Here is a 17,286-nt window from a genome sequence, read left to right as displayed (position 1 = left end):
CGGTACCCGCCCGGCGGCCGCCACCAAGGAAAAAGGATGGCTGCTAGCAGCGGTCCAAGTACCGCCATAGCGGTACCACCGCTGCGGTACTCCTACCGCCACAGCGGTACTCCTACTGCCACAGTGGTACATTTTGGGCAGTGAGCTCGACTTTTGTCCAGTTTTTTCCCCTATCACCCCACATTTCATCCAAGGCCTTAAAAACACAAAACAAGCATGCATATATACAAAAAGATGCCCTATGAATCCAACCGTGGCCTTAGAATTCCCAACGGAGTTCTAACTCACCATAACGACCGGAAGGGTCGTTACAATGTTGGAAGCAAGAAGCGCATCCGAATTGCACTTAAAAAAGGTAACCACTTATTAGTTTATTGCTTTCATTTAAATTTGGTCCATATTATTAATAGTTTGATGTGGTTAAGTGTTCTATGTGTAGTCTAGAATGTAGCTTAGTACAGGTATATTTATTTGATGTGTGAACAAATGAATTTTGTGTTTTGAATTATGATTAAGGGTCCATTGTGCATTATGCTTGGTTGATTCTGTTTGTTTCATTTGATAGTATACTTGGCTTAAATGATGGTCTAAAGGTTACAGGTTCACTAAGTAGGATGTTCGGCTTAAATTCTTGTCTGTTCTATTTAAAAGTATGCTTGGCTTAAAGGTTAATTCAAGGGTTAAAGGTCTGTTAAGTGGGGTGTTTGGTTTGGTTCTGGGTATCATATTTCGTAATATGCTTGGCTTAGAGGTTGGTTCAAAGGTTGAAGGTTTATTAAGTGTTGTGCTTAATCTGATTCTGCTTATTCTATTTGGTAATGTGCTTGGTTTGAAAGTCATTTGAAGATTTGTAGGTTTATTAAGTAAGGTGATTGGCTTAATTATGTTTAGTCCATTTAACAATATGCTTGGCTTAGAGGCTGGTTTGAAGGATTCAAACTTGGTATTCTACTCCACACCAGTAATATCTTTGAGTTGGTTGCTTTAAACAATGGTTATGGGGGGAAAGGGGCCTGAACTTGATCAAGATGTTCATTAATCCTACACTTGTATGATTGCTTTTAATTGATTAATTATTAGGATCTGTTTGAACTGACCTCTGAGTGGAATTTGTGGATTAAAAATGTGCTTGGGATGGTTTGGAGGGTCTTTGACCTTTGTTAAATAAAATGGACTTAAGACAGCCCTGAGATGGTCCTTACCTGGTCCAAAATGGTCAATCAATTAGTTAAATAGGTTTGTTAAGTGGTAATGATTGTTATACATGTTTTAACTTAGTACTGAGACGCCCAAATCCTGGAAAATGGTATTAAGAAAGGACTTTAAAGATTAGTAGGTGTGTTAAGTCTATTTTTGTTTCACCATATGTGGAAATGTCTATGTATGTGCTATGTGTAGAAAAATCTTTTCTTTTAAGACTGATCATAATCTCTGATAATTATAAAGATAGGAAAAGGGGGGCAATAGGAAACCTTGATACAAGTCTGTCTATTTTGTCTTTGTGAAGTTGTTTTGGATGCTGTTTCTTTTTTTAATATTGTGGATTGAGTTTCTTTAAAGGAATAAGTAACTGGGGCTAAGAAAAAGGTTAAGGATAATGTATCAAGACTTGTTAAGGATAGAGTAATTAGGATTTGAGTCTGTTTTGCTTCTTCATGTATGAATTGGTCCTAATAGAAGAACATGTGTACTCTTGAAATGCAGTGTGGTGTTAAAGAGCAAAAAATCTTTTTATAATTAGAACCTTGTTTTGAAGTTGCCTTTGAACATTAATCCGAGTTTTTGCTTTAAATGCTTATGTTGGGTCTGCCTTAATGCTCATGCTTGAAACTTGGCCATAAAATCTTTAAAAGTTTGGGATAGAGTTTAATGAGTCAACTGTGGTAGTTGTGTGATAGAGTTAAGTTATTCTAAACCTTCCCATGGCCCTTAGTGTTGTCACTAGGGTATGAGGATGAGCTCATAAAGGAGAGGAAAGAGGTCTTGGGAGAGTGAAAGATGAGCTTGGGCATGAACTGGAGGTGATGACCAGTGGAACCCAGGATCCCTTTTGTTGAAAGGAGATGGGGAGGTGATGACCCCACCCTATCCTGACCCTGAGACTCCATCATTTTCTTTTAGAACTTCTCTTCATGGTTCTGGGACACACAAGGATCTCAGATGGATTAGGCAGATTTAACCATATCTGGGGAAGTGGTACACCTAGAGTTAAATGACCTGCTGTTAGTATTTGTAAAATCCAAGTCCCGTTTGCTTTCACTATGTCTCCTAAAAGGCTTTAAAATCTGGGGAATTTGTCTGTCTAAATTTTGCTATTTGAATTACGTGTTTTTGTAAGAAGGTGGGACTGATAAGTGTATTGGTACTGGTCTAAGCCTATATCACAAGAAACTAAGTGCCAACTTTGTTGCTTGCCATTTGCTTCTGTTTGTGATCATGTGTCTTTTTTCTAATTTTTCTTAGCTTGTTCAACCATGATTTGCACCTGGGAATCTGTCCCCCCTTTGTTTGTTGTTTGCTGTTGTAACCTGTCTCTTTTGTGATGATTGAATCCTTTTACTTACCAGAACCTGATCATGCCATAAATCTATCTCCCTTTCTTTCTTCTTGTTCCGTGAGAAAAGATTCTGATTAGACTAAGTATTTGAAGGGCATTATTATGGCCCAAAATTGTCTCAAGACTGTTTTGACTAATTGCTCACATAACATGCCTATTGAAATCCCTTTTATTTTACTAAAGGTCTTAAGAGTTCATCTATATGTGAATTAACACTAATCCAAATTAGCTAACATGTTTGCTATGTGCTTGGGCTTTGTAAGAGGGGATGTAAGTTTTTAAAACAACCAGGTTTAAATGTGTGCTCTAAGACATAGGCTCTGCCAAGGTTTTTCTTTATCAGGAATAAGTAAATACACTATCTAAGGTCTCAATTGCTTACTGTGTCTTCCCTAGGCCCTTTTGTACCTCTAATCTGGGGTCCTAGTGACTTGCTTATATGGTTGGTGTCATTCCTTACTTGTCTTGGGCATCAGGCCTCTGTGAGAATGCTTTTTCTGCTTCCTGAACTATCATTTGTTTACTAATTTGGTTGTGTGTACCCTTAGGGTTGGTTAGAATGAGGCTTATGTCATGGTTTGATCTAAGAGGAATATAAACCTACCTGGGGTGAGGTTGGGAAGCCAAGGAACCTGAATAGCTTGTATTGGTTGAACCTGATCCATGCTACGACTTGAATCAGTTTAGTTATCCTTGAGGATTTTAGGAAATGGTCCTGATCTTAGTACAAATGGACAGGTCTTCTTAGTTGAACATGTGTACTTGGAACCCTTTTAGATTGAATTCTAGGCTAAATAACTTTAAAGATGCAAACCCCCATGTGATCATAAAGGGGGATGGAAATGAACCAAGGCCACATGACCTAAGAAAAGCATTTTAAAGGGGCCTTGGGGAAAGGAGAAAAGAAAAGCCAGGCCCAGCCTGGCTCATGACATTTTTCCTTCAGATAAGAGGTCCCAAGGCACTTCTATGGCCTGTGGGGTTGGCCATTCATTTCCAAGAACTTTGGAACCACATAGATTCTGCTCCTGGTCTTAGTGAGACCCCCCAGGTTAGAGTTAGGTGTCCTGGAAAGATTGATTGTGACTTTGACCAAATGAAGAATGATTATGCATATGTGTTTAAGTTAGGAACAAAGTGGAAGGATTGGTAGAAGTGTAAAACTGGGTTGCCATTTTTCCTTGACATGGTCTTGTTTACTTGTTCCTAAGGGTGAATTAGCTACCTCTAGTTGACACTAGGTTTGGTACATGAAACTCAGACATAGGAGGGCCTCAGTCTTGCCCCCTTTTCCTGCCATGTCCACCTCCTTTTGCTGGCTCTGTATGCATTTTTCATTAAGAAGATGTCAACTGCTTTAAGTTCATTTCATGGTGGTGCATTTTAGTATCGATTTGTCTCCTCTGTGTGTCACAGTTTTTGTTTGTGTGCTTTATCATGGCTATGACTTTTGACTTCCTATCCTTGTTTATCCCATATCTGATAGTGCAGCTTATATTGTTTTCCTATAACCATGTTTCTTTGTCCTTGTCCCATTTATGTTGCGTTGGTAGGCTGCAGTTGTGTTATCCCCATGACTGTGTGTTTTGGTCTTTGCCTTCTTGATTCATTTCAGTTTGCTTTGGGCTTCTTTCATGAGTCTGTGTTTTGGCTATACTTTTTGCTACTGCAAGTCCATAAATTTTATATCTCTGGTTCTTGGTTTGCATTGTGTTGTGAATCTGGACACTTATGTGGTGTTTTATCCTGGAATCTGCCTATGTTTTTGTTGCCAAATTGGTGTGGGACAAGGTAATTTGAGGTAGGGTCTAGTCTTAGCCTTCCCCGGTGACCAGCCATGCCTGGGGTTCATGAAACCCCTTGGAACTTGTGCGGCATCGGGAATACGGGGGTGACGACTCTCCCTTCCACCTTGTTACCAAAGACCTACCAATAGGCCTTGTGGTATACATATATAAGCATTGGTGTAGCTGCCTTACTTCATTGATTTGTAGAACGTGTTTGATATATATATGCACATGTTTGATATATATATTGCCTTCTTTTTTTTAAAAGTATAATCGTGATAAGTTCTGAAAATTATAAACTAACCGGTTCCCCTTTTTCTTTTCTCCCTCACCACATGAGCACTCGGGTCGGGTCAGCCTGAGGCCCAATAAGGAAAATTCTTTCTCCGAAGACATTGAGCCCGCGAAGGCGAATTAAATAGCTTAGCGCGCAAAAGGCCCAGCCATGGGTGAAAATGGCTGGCTAGGGACTTGGTACGCCCCTAGTCTTTACTTTTCCTTTATTTGCTTCTTGTTTTTCTTTCATTTTTGAGCTTTTATGTATTTGTAAACTTGTAAAAACTCATGTCATAGTGGAATCCTTATCGTGTGAACTAGTAGTCTTAGGATAACGGTACTTATGCCGTTTAGATTGACTCTAAGTCCCCAAAACCATTTTTCAAAACCCGGATTTAGCGTAACAATTTTGACAACATAAAAAGAGGATTAGTTAAACTATTTGACACGGTTTAAATTCAAAAACAAGAACAAAAAGTGTATTTCAAAACCACAAATGGCGCAATATTGTTAAAGAAAAACGGACTAGTTTTCAAAAGCTTAAGCATATTTTAATAAAGAACAAACAAGGTTTTGTTTTCAAACTAAGGCTAAAAAAAAAGTATTTTTGGATCAGACATAATGACAAGACTGGTATGTATTGGGCCAAAACCCCACTGATTTTAGCAAATAATAATAAAGCCAAGAATTGGACAAATTTTTCACAAAGCATAAAAGGGATTTTGGGCCAAGGTCCATTCACGGATAAAAGGGGATGATATATCAAAATCTTTAAAGTAAAATTTACTTGGCATAGCTTACATTATTATCTATTTATGGAATATAACTAAACTTTACAATAATTATATTTAGTAGCTAAAATATAACATATTTACTTCCTATAGCTATCACTTTTTTACCACTCATCTGATAACTTTCCACACCCCTAAATTTAAGCAAAAAAAAAAAAAAACGTCCCTCTCTCTTCCCCCTAAATACACGCCATTATGCCCAATATCCCTTAATTTCCTCCAATTTCAAATCAGTTTTACAATAGTTTAACTTCCTTGTTTATCTCTAATTAACTACTCATTAATTTCACTCATAATTCAAATTTAATTCCCAAAAAAGGTAAGATTCTATACTGATTTTTACGTTTCACTGTGTATTTAACCAATATTTTTTTTTCGTTACTTCCCGAATTTTCAATTCCTAATGTTTTGGATTGATATTTTAATAGTTATTTTTCATATATATTTTGGCTATATTTTAATTGTATTTTGATTATTATGTTTAATATTACTTATTCTGGTTTCTGTTGACTATATTCAGATATATTTTTCATATATTTTGACTATATTTAGAAAAATTTCAGAAAAATCAAAAAAATAAAAAAGTTGCAGGGAAAAGGTTGTTACCTCAATTATGAACTCAATTATGACTATATTTTGGATATATTTTAATTGTATTTTGGTTATTATGTTCAATATTACTTATTCTGATTTCTGTTGACTATATTTCAGATATATTTTTCATATATTTTGACTATATTTTTCAAAATTTCAGAAAAATCAAAAAAAAGGTGAAAACGTTGTTACCTCAATTATGCACTCAACTTGAATTCGATATTTCAATAGATGAATTCAAATATATATTCGTCGTTTAAAACGAGCTGTATTGGGTTTGATATTGTTATTTTTCAAAGTTTTTTGATGAACTAGTTTTTGAACCTTTTTTTTTTTTTTGGTTAAAAATATGAATGTACTTTTTGAATTCAATTTTTTTTTAATTTGTTAAAGCGTTTGAATGAGATATGAGAGATATGGAATGGGAGGATATTTGCGTGAATCAAGGAACATTAAAAACCGATTTTAATTTAAATTGGAATAGATTTTGTTTCCATAAATATAGGATTTTTCGTGTGTATTTCCGTTATATTTATCCTATATTTCCGATTCGCTAGCTAAATATAGGCCCTCCAAACTACGAATTGTAAATGTAGAACATGTAGTTATAGGTTGTTAAAAGGAACTAAAAGGTAGCTGTTTGTGAAAATTTGACATCTTTAAAACCCAAAGCTCATTTGGGCAAAAAATGGACAGACCTTTTTTCGAAAAGAAAAATGAGAGAATTATAGTGTTGGCTACAAAACCCAAACACGGGACCAATTTCATAACTTGTCATAAAATAACGTATTTCCTAAAAAGCATCCGTATATATGAGTTCTCGGATAAAGTGTTCCAAACGTATTATACGGATCGAACCAAATAAAGCATGAGTTAATCATGGACAAAATTAGACATTCAAAACATAATAAGTTCATATTTTCGAATAACATATATAAAGATGACAACTTTATACTCATTTTCCAAACGAAATACATCATCCCTATACAAAAAGGGGAAATTATTTTATCTGGATATTATAAATCCGAATCTACGTACCCTATATATAAAGGGAACATATTCAAATTTTTTTCTCAAAATGATATGCAAATGACAAGATTTTTGCGGGAATAAACACTAAATAGACAGTTCATGCAAATATTCATACATTGGAATTCGAAGGTCAACCGTATAGTACGGATCCTTAATACTGCGGTGCCTAACACCTTCCCCAAGGAATCATCAGAATCCTTACCTAGGACTCTGGATTACGAAGGATTTTTCATGGTATTTGAATAAAATCTTCACCATCGGTTTTCCTAATTTCCTAAAAATTAGGTTGCGACTCTTTTCAAAGCAAAAGTCCGAAAGAGCACCAAGAAGTTCGTAGTAGCTTTTATGCCTTAAACCCACGTAAAAAGTGAACCGTTACACTAACAAAATCCAATAAAGTCCTAATCTCATCATCTCCTTCTACTTCATAGTATCTATTAGAAAGACCTTTCACTATGAGTTGTTGCACCCCAATATACCCAAAGTTACAATTACATTCAGCCAGTAAATCAAGAAACAAAGCAAGTCAGAGTCCTAGTCTTTCTTACCGTGAACAAGAAAGCCTGAGTAATTTAGTTGTGGCTCAAATAACCACTGTCCACTATGAATAAACTTCAAATGCACATTAACCATTGTTGGAAGCTGGAAAAAAAATAAGAATAGCATAACACACTTAAAATCAGTAAAGATAAATAATTATACAAGTAAAAAAGACACATTTAAACCAAAGAGACACTTAAACTAGCTAAGGTACTACAGTGAATGCATAAAGAAACAAAAAATATTGTACACTTGGAAGGGTACAAGTGTACAGCAAGGGGTACTACAGTGAATGCATAAAGAAACAAAAAGGAGAATGTAACACTTAGCAGGGCACAAGTGTACAACAAGGCACCAGAAAACTAAAATAATTTAGCAAACAGACAAACAAGAAACATTTAGAAATATTTATGCATGTAACACTTTCTAGAGGTATTCTCATCAGTTAGCAACTAGACAATTGATGTACATAAAGACAACTTAATTATATCTCATAAATCAGATAAGGTATTAAAGTATATGAATAATGAAGTACTAAAGTATATGAATAAAGAAACAAAATAATCAAAAATGGCAAACACTTCGAATTAATGAAAGTGTAAACATGATATTAACAAGTAAATTGAGGTACAACTGGGGACAAGTGGAAGGGAAAAAAAAAGAAGATAAAGTACACAAAATCCAAAAATTCTCAAACCAGAAAACTAAAGTATATGCATAAAGAAACAAAAAGTTGAAAGTACCAACGCTTACAATAATTTTCATCATTTAGCGACAACACAATAAAGAAACCACATATTTGAGCAGTACAAAAACACATGGAAACAAGAAAGTCAACTTAAAGACTAAAAAAAGGCACAAATAGATCAAATAAAATTCAAAGGCAGGCATAAAAATCAAATTTTAACAGATACTATAGACTTTAAAGCCTGTCAACTTCAATAAACAAAGGACAATAAAAGGTATGGGAGAACAATGAATATTTACCAAAGTTAGAGTCCACAATCAATAAACAAAGCAAGCAAAGGATACCCACTTTCCAGCACACAATAACCAACAAAAGCACACCAACCAACAAAATCAAATAATTTATTGAAGGGAACAACACAACCAAATAAGAAATCGGTTGGGCTGTCGACGATTACGACCATTCAAAGGCATTTTTCCATTAGCTGGAGTAGGAAGGGGCAGTTGGGACCACAACAAATTGAAACCCTCGACCAAAAAATAACATTTCAAACAAAAACCCTAAACCAGATACAACATTATATATGCAATACCACCTTGAAACCTTAACATTCAACCCCAAAAGCCTAGTCACGACAGAAACCCTAAATATCGTATCCAAAAAAATAAAACCCTAACCCTCGGTCCCCAATAAAATGCGTACAAACATAGAAAACACCAAAAAGATAACAATAAAGTAAAAACATCAACAAACATTACACTAAAACGGGAAAAATTACACAACAATGAGAAAAAAAACCTAACACTAAAATACAACTACCATAAAAGGACGGGAAATAAAGTTCTTACCTTAGGAAGAAGTAGATTTCCCTTCCAGAACCACATCAATGGGAGATCCGCATATCTCTTTCTCTTTCAAGCTGACAAAGTGAGTGAGACAAATGAGCCCTAATCATTTTAGTCAATCAGTCATTGATGGTATTATTTAGGGAAAAATTAGGGTGGGTCGGGTTAACTTTTGGGGCGGGTCCGTAGTATTAGGTGGCATGCTGACTAGTTCCTACATGGACTCATTAATTGACATGGCAACGTCATAGTGGGCCATCGTTAGGGATGGGGGTATATTTATATAGTTTATCAACAGTAAGGTTATGGGTTACTAGAATAACTTACTAGGGGTAAATGTAAACTACTAATCAAAACACAGGGGTAAATTTAACCTTTTCCCTTTAAAAAATTATTACATACCAATATTTAAAATTATTACATACTAATATTTAGCCACTCTTTTAATATAAAAAAGTTTTGGACAAAAATATACTCAACTAAAACACGGAACAATGTCAGCTAATACTATTAAAATTCGAAGGAATTAACAAGTATAAAACCAAGGATAGCTTCATGAGGTTCAAATCAAGGAACGATTCATGGGGTACAAATATTTATAAGTTCTTTTATATTTTTAAATAGGGTTATTTTGTCCGATCTTTTTTCACGTTGAAATGTGGCTAATTTTCTATTACTACTTTTTAAACAGTGGCTAAACACTCATAACATGCGCGAAAACTGGCCGTCTCGCTTAGTTTTTACGATCGTGTTTCATGTTTTACAATGATAACTAATTATATATTTATTGTTATCCCACGTCAAATAAGGTATAAAATTATACCAAAAATAGGACATTGCACTGGTATTGCTAATACCAAGAAATAAAAATATAATCAGAGGAGGGATACAATAATATTCAATTTTATACTCAATTTTTTATTTCATAATCCGATAACCGAATGAGCCCAAAAAATATAAAAGATGAGTTCTTAAGTTGCTTACCCTTTAGTATTCGTTTTAGTCAAATAAATTTGGTTAAATTGAGTATTCACTAACATGGTCGAATAATTTTATGGTTAACTTATTTTTTTGATAAAGGATTGGACGGTGCACGAAATATGTAGTAAATTGTTTCGTAATCCTTCTGTTCATAGAAAAAGAAGAAAACGGTATCACTATTTACTATTGTATACGGTTAAAAGCGGGGTCGGTAACCCCGACCTAAGGTTCGGCGATCCGAATTCGGAGAAAGAAGCAATAGATAGTAGAGCTCGGCTGAATCGGATAGAGACATTCGGACCCGACGATTCCCGAGGAGCGCACCTGCAGTTGGCAACATTGCGGGAAATCCGGCCCGTTGCGGATTTCACTCCGCACGATGCAGTGGACAGTTGTCAACCCCGTGATTTCGGGGATCCTTATCTTCAATTGATTTAGTTACCTTGTTGGATGTAAATTCTTGTACTATAAATAGGGAGGGGAGTAAACCCTCAACCCCATCTGTTTTACCATCTTCTACACGATTATATACTCTTTAACTTGTTCTCTCAGCTTTACCAAAATATCAAATAATAAGAGCATCCACTGTTTGGTCCGAGCAAAGCTCAAGTCTCAGGTCGAGTTGTACATTTAATTGAAAGGCTATTTCTTATTCTTTTATTCGCAATCTACATTTCATTATTGTCATTTTTCCTTTCTATAGCAAATCAAATCGCATATCCTTTAAACCACTTATAAATTCAATTGTTACCTTTTTAAGGGGTAAACAGTTTAGCGCCCACCGTGGGGCCAAGGATAATAGCGGTGATTTGTTTGCAAGTTGACTTTCACTTGTTCTTTTGCCTTTTATCTTTGATCTCAGGTTAACAGCGATATGTCGAACGACGCAAACAATGATAACCGCAACGTTAACCCTAATAATGAAATACAATTGAACATCATGGCACCAGCTGATCCGAACGAAAACCTCCCGCTGACACAAGTGTTGCCCACTCGAACATAGTTGCTCAGGACAGCGAAGATACTCTCGCCGATAGGGGAACTGCCCGTGGGGTGAACGGAGAGGAGGAGAAGAGATTAACTTACGTGTGATTTATGATTTATTGCAAGAACAGTAGGTAACCATGATGCAGCACCAAGCAACTATCTCCCAACTCCAAGGAACAACAACGAGGTTAGAGCAGCAGAGTCGAACCGAAGGCCCGCGCCAGTCCGCGTCAGGAAATCGAGGTAAGCAGTGATAGAAAACGGTCGGTGTCTGACGGATCTTCCGAGATAATAAAGATATTGGAGGCACTGTCTAAAGTATCGACTCAAACGAAAAGAAGGTAGAAGGCTATAATTCCCGAGTTGATCAGATTCCGGGTGCACTACCAATTCTAACCGGATCGGAGATCAAGTATAATGTCCGAAGGCCTTTCCCACCGAGCACAGCCCCAAAGCTAATACTGAAGAGGTTTAAGATGCCCGATATCCCAAAATATGACGAGACAACGTACCCGCATGAACATATAACCGCCTACACTGCACAATAACGAGGAATGACCTGGAAGATGATGAAATTAAATCGGTAATGCTGAAAAAGTTTGGTGAAACATTGACTAAAGGAGCCATCCAGTTGTATTGCACAGTGCCCCAGCACTCCATCCCATTCTTCGAGTTGCTAGCAGATGCCTTCGTAAAAGCCCATGTCGGGGCTCGGAAAGTGCAAGCAAGAAAGGCTAACATATTTAAGATCTTCCAAAAGGACGACGAACAGCTCAGAGAGTTCGTGACGAGATTCCAGAAGGAGAGGATGTTGCTTCCCAGGTTCCGATGAGTAAAAGACAACGGGCTTTCACGAAGGGACTTAATCCCGAAGTTCTAACGCTTCCCTCAAGCTTAAAGAAAACTTATTAGAGTTCAGAGCTATTACTTGGGCAGATGTCCATAATAGGTATAAATCCAAGATACAGGTGAAGAATGATCAGCTCGGACTTCCGCCAGGTCCGATTAATCGGATTAAAAATTTGGATAGATAAAAAAGGGTAGCAGAGATGACATTTCAACCACCAAAGGATAGGTATCATCCGTATTCCCAGCCTGACAGGTCCACCTTCAAATCGGATAAGGAAAGAAGCGGTACCGGTCCCAGTACAACAAGAAGTGACAGACGGAGCGATCGCGGTTCGGGGGCGGGGTTTGATTCGAAACTTGCTCCGTTGGGTCTGACCGGGAAAAGTCCGAAATTATCTGAATACAACTTCAATGTCGACTCGGCAGCCATTGTAGCTGCGTTCGATCGCATTGAGGGTGTGAGATGGCCAAGGCCGTTACGAACAAACCCCCCGCAACGAGATTCCAACCTGATATGCGAGTTCCATGGAACTCACAGGCACCGAACCCACTATTGTAAAGGACTAAGGGATGAAGTGGCTCGATTACTAAAAAATGGTCATCTTCGAGAATTCCTAAGTGAGCGAGCAAAGAATCATTTCAATAATCGGGAATCCAGGAAAAAGAGCGAAATAGAGCAACCCCAACTTGTGATCAACATGATCATTAGAGGAGTGGAAACACCTCGAGGATCGATGATAAAGAAGACGAAGCTCTCAATCACCCGAGAAAAAAGAACTAGGGACTATGTACCGAATGGATTTATCTCCTTCAGTGACGAAGACGTGGAGGGCATTATTCAAGCCCACAATGATGCTTTGGTAATTTCTGTCCTTATAAATAAAACTCATGTGAAATGTATTTTGATTGATCCAGGTAGCTCGGTCAGCATTATCTGATGGAAGGTAGTGGAGCAGCTGGGGCTGTTAGATCAGATCGTACCAGTAGCCCATATTCTAAACAGATTTACTATGGCATGCGAAACTACAAAAAGTGAGATTACACTATCGGTGAACGCAACCGGTATAATCCAGCACACGAAGTTTTATGTCATTGACGGAGAAATGAGATATAACGCCCTGCTCGGAAGACCATTATTACACGTCATGAGGGCAGTGCCTTTAACCTTGCACCAAATGCTAAAATGCCCAACCTCAAAAGGGGTGAAGGTTATACATGGAGAACGAACTGCCGGCTAAGGAGATGTTCGCAGAAGAGAAGTTCGTTTAAATAACGCAGAAAGCCCTCAAAAGATGCGAGGACGCTTGATGAAATGGAAAACGCAAAATAGCAATCACAGGACGCGGGCCCGACCCGAGTGTAAGGGGAAGAAAAGATGGACATGGAAGAAGACGACTTCGGAGTACCTAGGTCATTTGTACTACCCGAAAATTCAGATTCAACTAAATCAACAGTGGAGGAACTTGAGCACGTCATTCTGTTCGTTCATCTATCGGATAGAAAGGTATACTTGGGCCCGGGGCTAACCTCGGAGCTCAGGAGTAAATTAATCAAATTTCTTCAAGCTAATGTTGATTGTTTTGTATGGTCCCATTTAGACATAACAGGTATTCCACCCGAAGTCACCACTCACAAGCTGAGCCTGGATCGAAAATTTACCCCGGTAAAGCAAAAGTGGAGACCAATGGCCTAGGTCAAACATAAATTCGTCAAAGAAGAGGTAACAAGGTTATTGAAAGTAGGATCCATCCGGGAAGTTAAGTACCAGGATTGGTTAGCTAACGTAGTGGTTGTGCCCAAAAAGGGTAACAAATTTAGAATGTGTGTGGATTATAAAGATTTGAATAAAGCATGCCTGAAGGATTCCTTTTCTTTGCCTAACATCGATCGCATGATCGATGCGACGGCTGGCCATGCGATATTAAGCTTTCTAGATGCTTATTCTGGGTCAACCAGATCCAAATGAACCCGGAGGATCAGGAAACGGCTTCTTTTATAACAAAGTACGGAACATACTGTTACAACGTGATGCCGTTCGATTTAAAAAATGCTGGTGCTACTTATCAATGCCTGGTAAACAAAATGTTCGAAAAACAAGTAGGTAAAACAATGGAAGTTTATATTGATGATATGATAGTTAAGTTCCTGGAAACAGAGGACCATTTAAAGCATTTGCAGGAGACCTTCGACATACTACGCAAGTACAACATGAAGCTAAACCCGAAGAAGTGCGCCTTCGGAGTAGGTTCGAGTAAGTTCTTAGGTTTCATGGTTTCAAATCGAGGTATTGGAATTAACCCGGATAAGATCAAGGCCATCGAAGATATTCGAGTAGTCGAGAACGTAAAAGGGGTACAGAGACTGACCGGAAGGATCGCGGCCTTAAGCAGATTCATTTCTCAGTCTTTAGATAAAAGGCACCGATTTTCTCGTTGCTCAAAAAGAAAAATGACTTCGTATGGACACCAGAGTGTCAGCTGGCCCTGGAAGAATTAAAAAGGTATTTATCGAGCCCGCCTCTGTTGCATACACTAAAGGCAGACGAGCAGTTGTACTTATATCTGGCAGTGTCCGAAGACACGGTAAGTGGAGTGCAGGTCCGAGAAGAAGAAGGTACGCAATTTTCGATTTATTATGTCAGTAGAACTTTGGGGGATGCGGAGAAACGCTACCCCCACTTAGAAAAACTGGCCCTAGCTTTATTAAGTGCATCTACAAAGTTAAAACCTTATTTTCAATGGCACCCTATCTGCGTCGTAATGACATACCCATTAAAAAATGTTATGCATAAACCAGAATTATCCTGTAGGTTGGCAAAATGGGCAGTCGAAGTCAGCGGATATGACATCGAATATAAGCCTCGAACGGCTATAAAGTCCTAAATTTTGGCGGACTTCATGGCAGATTTTACCCCCGCAATGGTGCCCGAGGTAGCGAAAGAACTTCTTTTAACTTCGGATAAAACCTCGGGGATTTGGACCTTGTACTCGAATGGAGCCACCAATGTAAAAAGAACTGAGCTCGGTATTGTACTTAGAGCCCCCGCAGGGGATATCATTCAGCAGTCCATAAGAACTTTAAAATTAACTAACAATGAAGTGGCATAGGGCCGTGATTGCGGGTTTAAGTGAGTCGTCGCAGTTTGGGGTAAATCATCGAAGCAAAATGCGACTCACTTTTGGTCGTAAATCAAGTAAACGGGGTGTTTGATGTGAAGGATGATCAGATGCAAAAATACTTGGAGAAGATACAGGTAGTTTTACGCAGATTCAAAGAATGAACTATGCAGCATGTGCCAAGAGAACAAAACACCAAGGCGGCATTATTGAAAACTTGTGCTTCTATTTTAATTGCAGGAACTTAACCTCGGACCGTGATTCAATTAATGAACTCTGCTATCGAAAGCAGTCACGCCGAAGTTAACATGACAAGTTTAACTTGAGACTGGTGGAACAAGTTCATAGACTATCTAGCGGAGGGAAAATTACCGGTGGACCCTAAGAAGTCACGAGCTTTTAGGACTAAAAAAGTAAGATACAACTTGATCGAAGGAAAATTATATCGACGTTCATTTTATGGTCCTCTAGCCAGGTGTTTGGGACCCAGGGAGACAGATTACGCAATGCACGAAGTGTGGTTTAAGGACAAAGTGGCAATCATTCCGAAATTTGAATCGTTAGCTCGAAGGTTGATTCGAGCCGGTTATTACTGGGATCATATGGAGGAAAACGCGAAGAATTTCATTTGAAAGTGTGATTGGTGTCAAAGACACGCTTCTATGATCCACCAGCCGGGAGAAATGCTTCATCCAGTATTGCCCCCAGGGCCATTCATGAAATAGGGAATGGACATTGTCAAACCTTTAGCTTGGGCACCAGGTAAGGCTCGTTTCATTTTATTTATGACTGACTATTTTTCTAAATGGGTTGAAGCGCAGGCCTTCGAAAAGATACGTGAAAAAAAGGTTATCAACTTCATATGGGATCATATCATATGCCGGTTCGGCATCCCGACTGAGATCACCTGTGGTAATGGCCGATAATTCATAGTTAACAAAGTCAATAACTTCCTCGAGGGCCTGAAGATCAAAAATATAATGTCCACTCCGTACCATCCGAGTGCAAACAGGCAGGCAGAATCAACGAACAAGACAATCATTCAAAACTTGAGGAAACGGTTGGATGAATTCGAAGGCAAATGGAAAGAAATCTTATCGGAAGTACTATGGGCGTACAGGACAACATCAAAGTCAAGCACCGGTAAGACGCCATTTTCCTTGGTATATGGAGAAGAGGCTCTGATCCCTGTTAAAGTCGGGGAACCAAGCCTAAGATTCCAATACGCCACTGAGGAGTTAAATAACGAAGCTATGGCAGTAAGACTCGATTTAACGGAGGGACTGCACGAGGCAGCGTTAGTCCGGTTGCTAGCGCAAAAACAACGGATGGGCAGGTATTACAACCAAAGGACTAATCTTCGGTATTTCCATATCGGGAACTTGGTCCTCCGAAAAGTCACATTACACACGAAAGACCCTAATGAGGGGAAACTTGGTCCAAGGCGAGTAGTGGAGGTACAAGTGATCGATATAACCCAGTAGAGGATCGTACCGGCTCGTATCGTGGATGACGACAATTGTCAAACAATTGGAATGTCGTACACTTAAAGCGATACTATTGCTAAGGTATGACCCGAATCCCCTTCGTAAATTTTTCAACTTACCTCTTTTTATCCTTGCAGGAGCAAAAGCCCCAAATGAAGTTGGGAAGATTTAGAAGTTAAACATGAAAACACGTGTTGCACTCTATTTCCCTTAGCTCGCCTTTTTTGTCCCGAAGTGGGTTTCGGCAAGATTTTTAACGAGGCAACAATGTACAGTGTGTTACTTTAGTAAAGAAGACTAGCCAAGTGCTAGGACCGGGGACTGCTCGGTGTCTACGATAGTGTTTCTCTTCTCATGCTTCGAACACAAACACTAGGGGACTATCATACCATAAGCGACTTCATTATAAGAAGAAGCATTCAAGGCCTGTGTGGAGGACATAAGACCAGAAGTCGAAGTCCTGTCTCAGGGAATGGGCTTGAAGGCTAGTGGTCAAGGCTCGTTTGAGTGATTCATAAACCCTCGTCGGGATAAACAAGCATCTCGGCGAAAGAGGACTGAGAACCATAAGGCGAGCTCCAAAACGCTTTCATGCTAGGCGTCCAGACCTACTATACCCGAGCCGGCGCTACAAAAAGAACGCGGCGGTTCTGTTATCGTTTCGCTCGCCACACAACCCGTGAAGACCAATCCCAGGAATGCGTAACATATCCCTTTTTTTCTTTGTCTATTGACTGAGTTCCCCCTGTCCTTCAT

At 38.6% G+C, this 17,286-nt stretch overlaps 1 long non-coding RNA gene across 1 annotated transcript; it reads right to left on the bottom strand.

The window, feature by feature from the left end:
* Window positions 1–7,431: 7,431 nt before the first annotated feature.
* LOC132058363 (uncharacterized) lies at window positions 7,432–9,368 on the bottom strand. Its single transcript, XR_009415267.1, has 2 exons — window positions 9,114–9,368; window positions 7,432–7,679 (listed from the first exon to the last, which is right to left on the bottom strand). It is a non-coding gene; the product is annotated as an uncharacterized LOC132058363 (long non-coding RNA).
* Between the last annotated feature and the right edge of the window lie 7,918 nt (window positions 9,369–17,286).

This window comes from Lycium ferocissimum, chromosome 5, assembly GCF_029784015.1.
Source record: "Lycium ferocissimum isolate CSIRO_LF1 chromosome 5, AGI_CSIRO_Lferr_CH_V1, whole genome shotgun sequence".
NCBI classification, from domain to species: domain Eukaryota; kingdom Viridiplantae; phylum Streptophyta; class Magnoliopsida; order Solanales; family Solanaceae; genus Lycium; species Lycium ferocissimum.
Note: the sequence above shows the minus strand (reverse complement) of the source record. Positions and strands in the feature narration are given on the sequence as shown.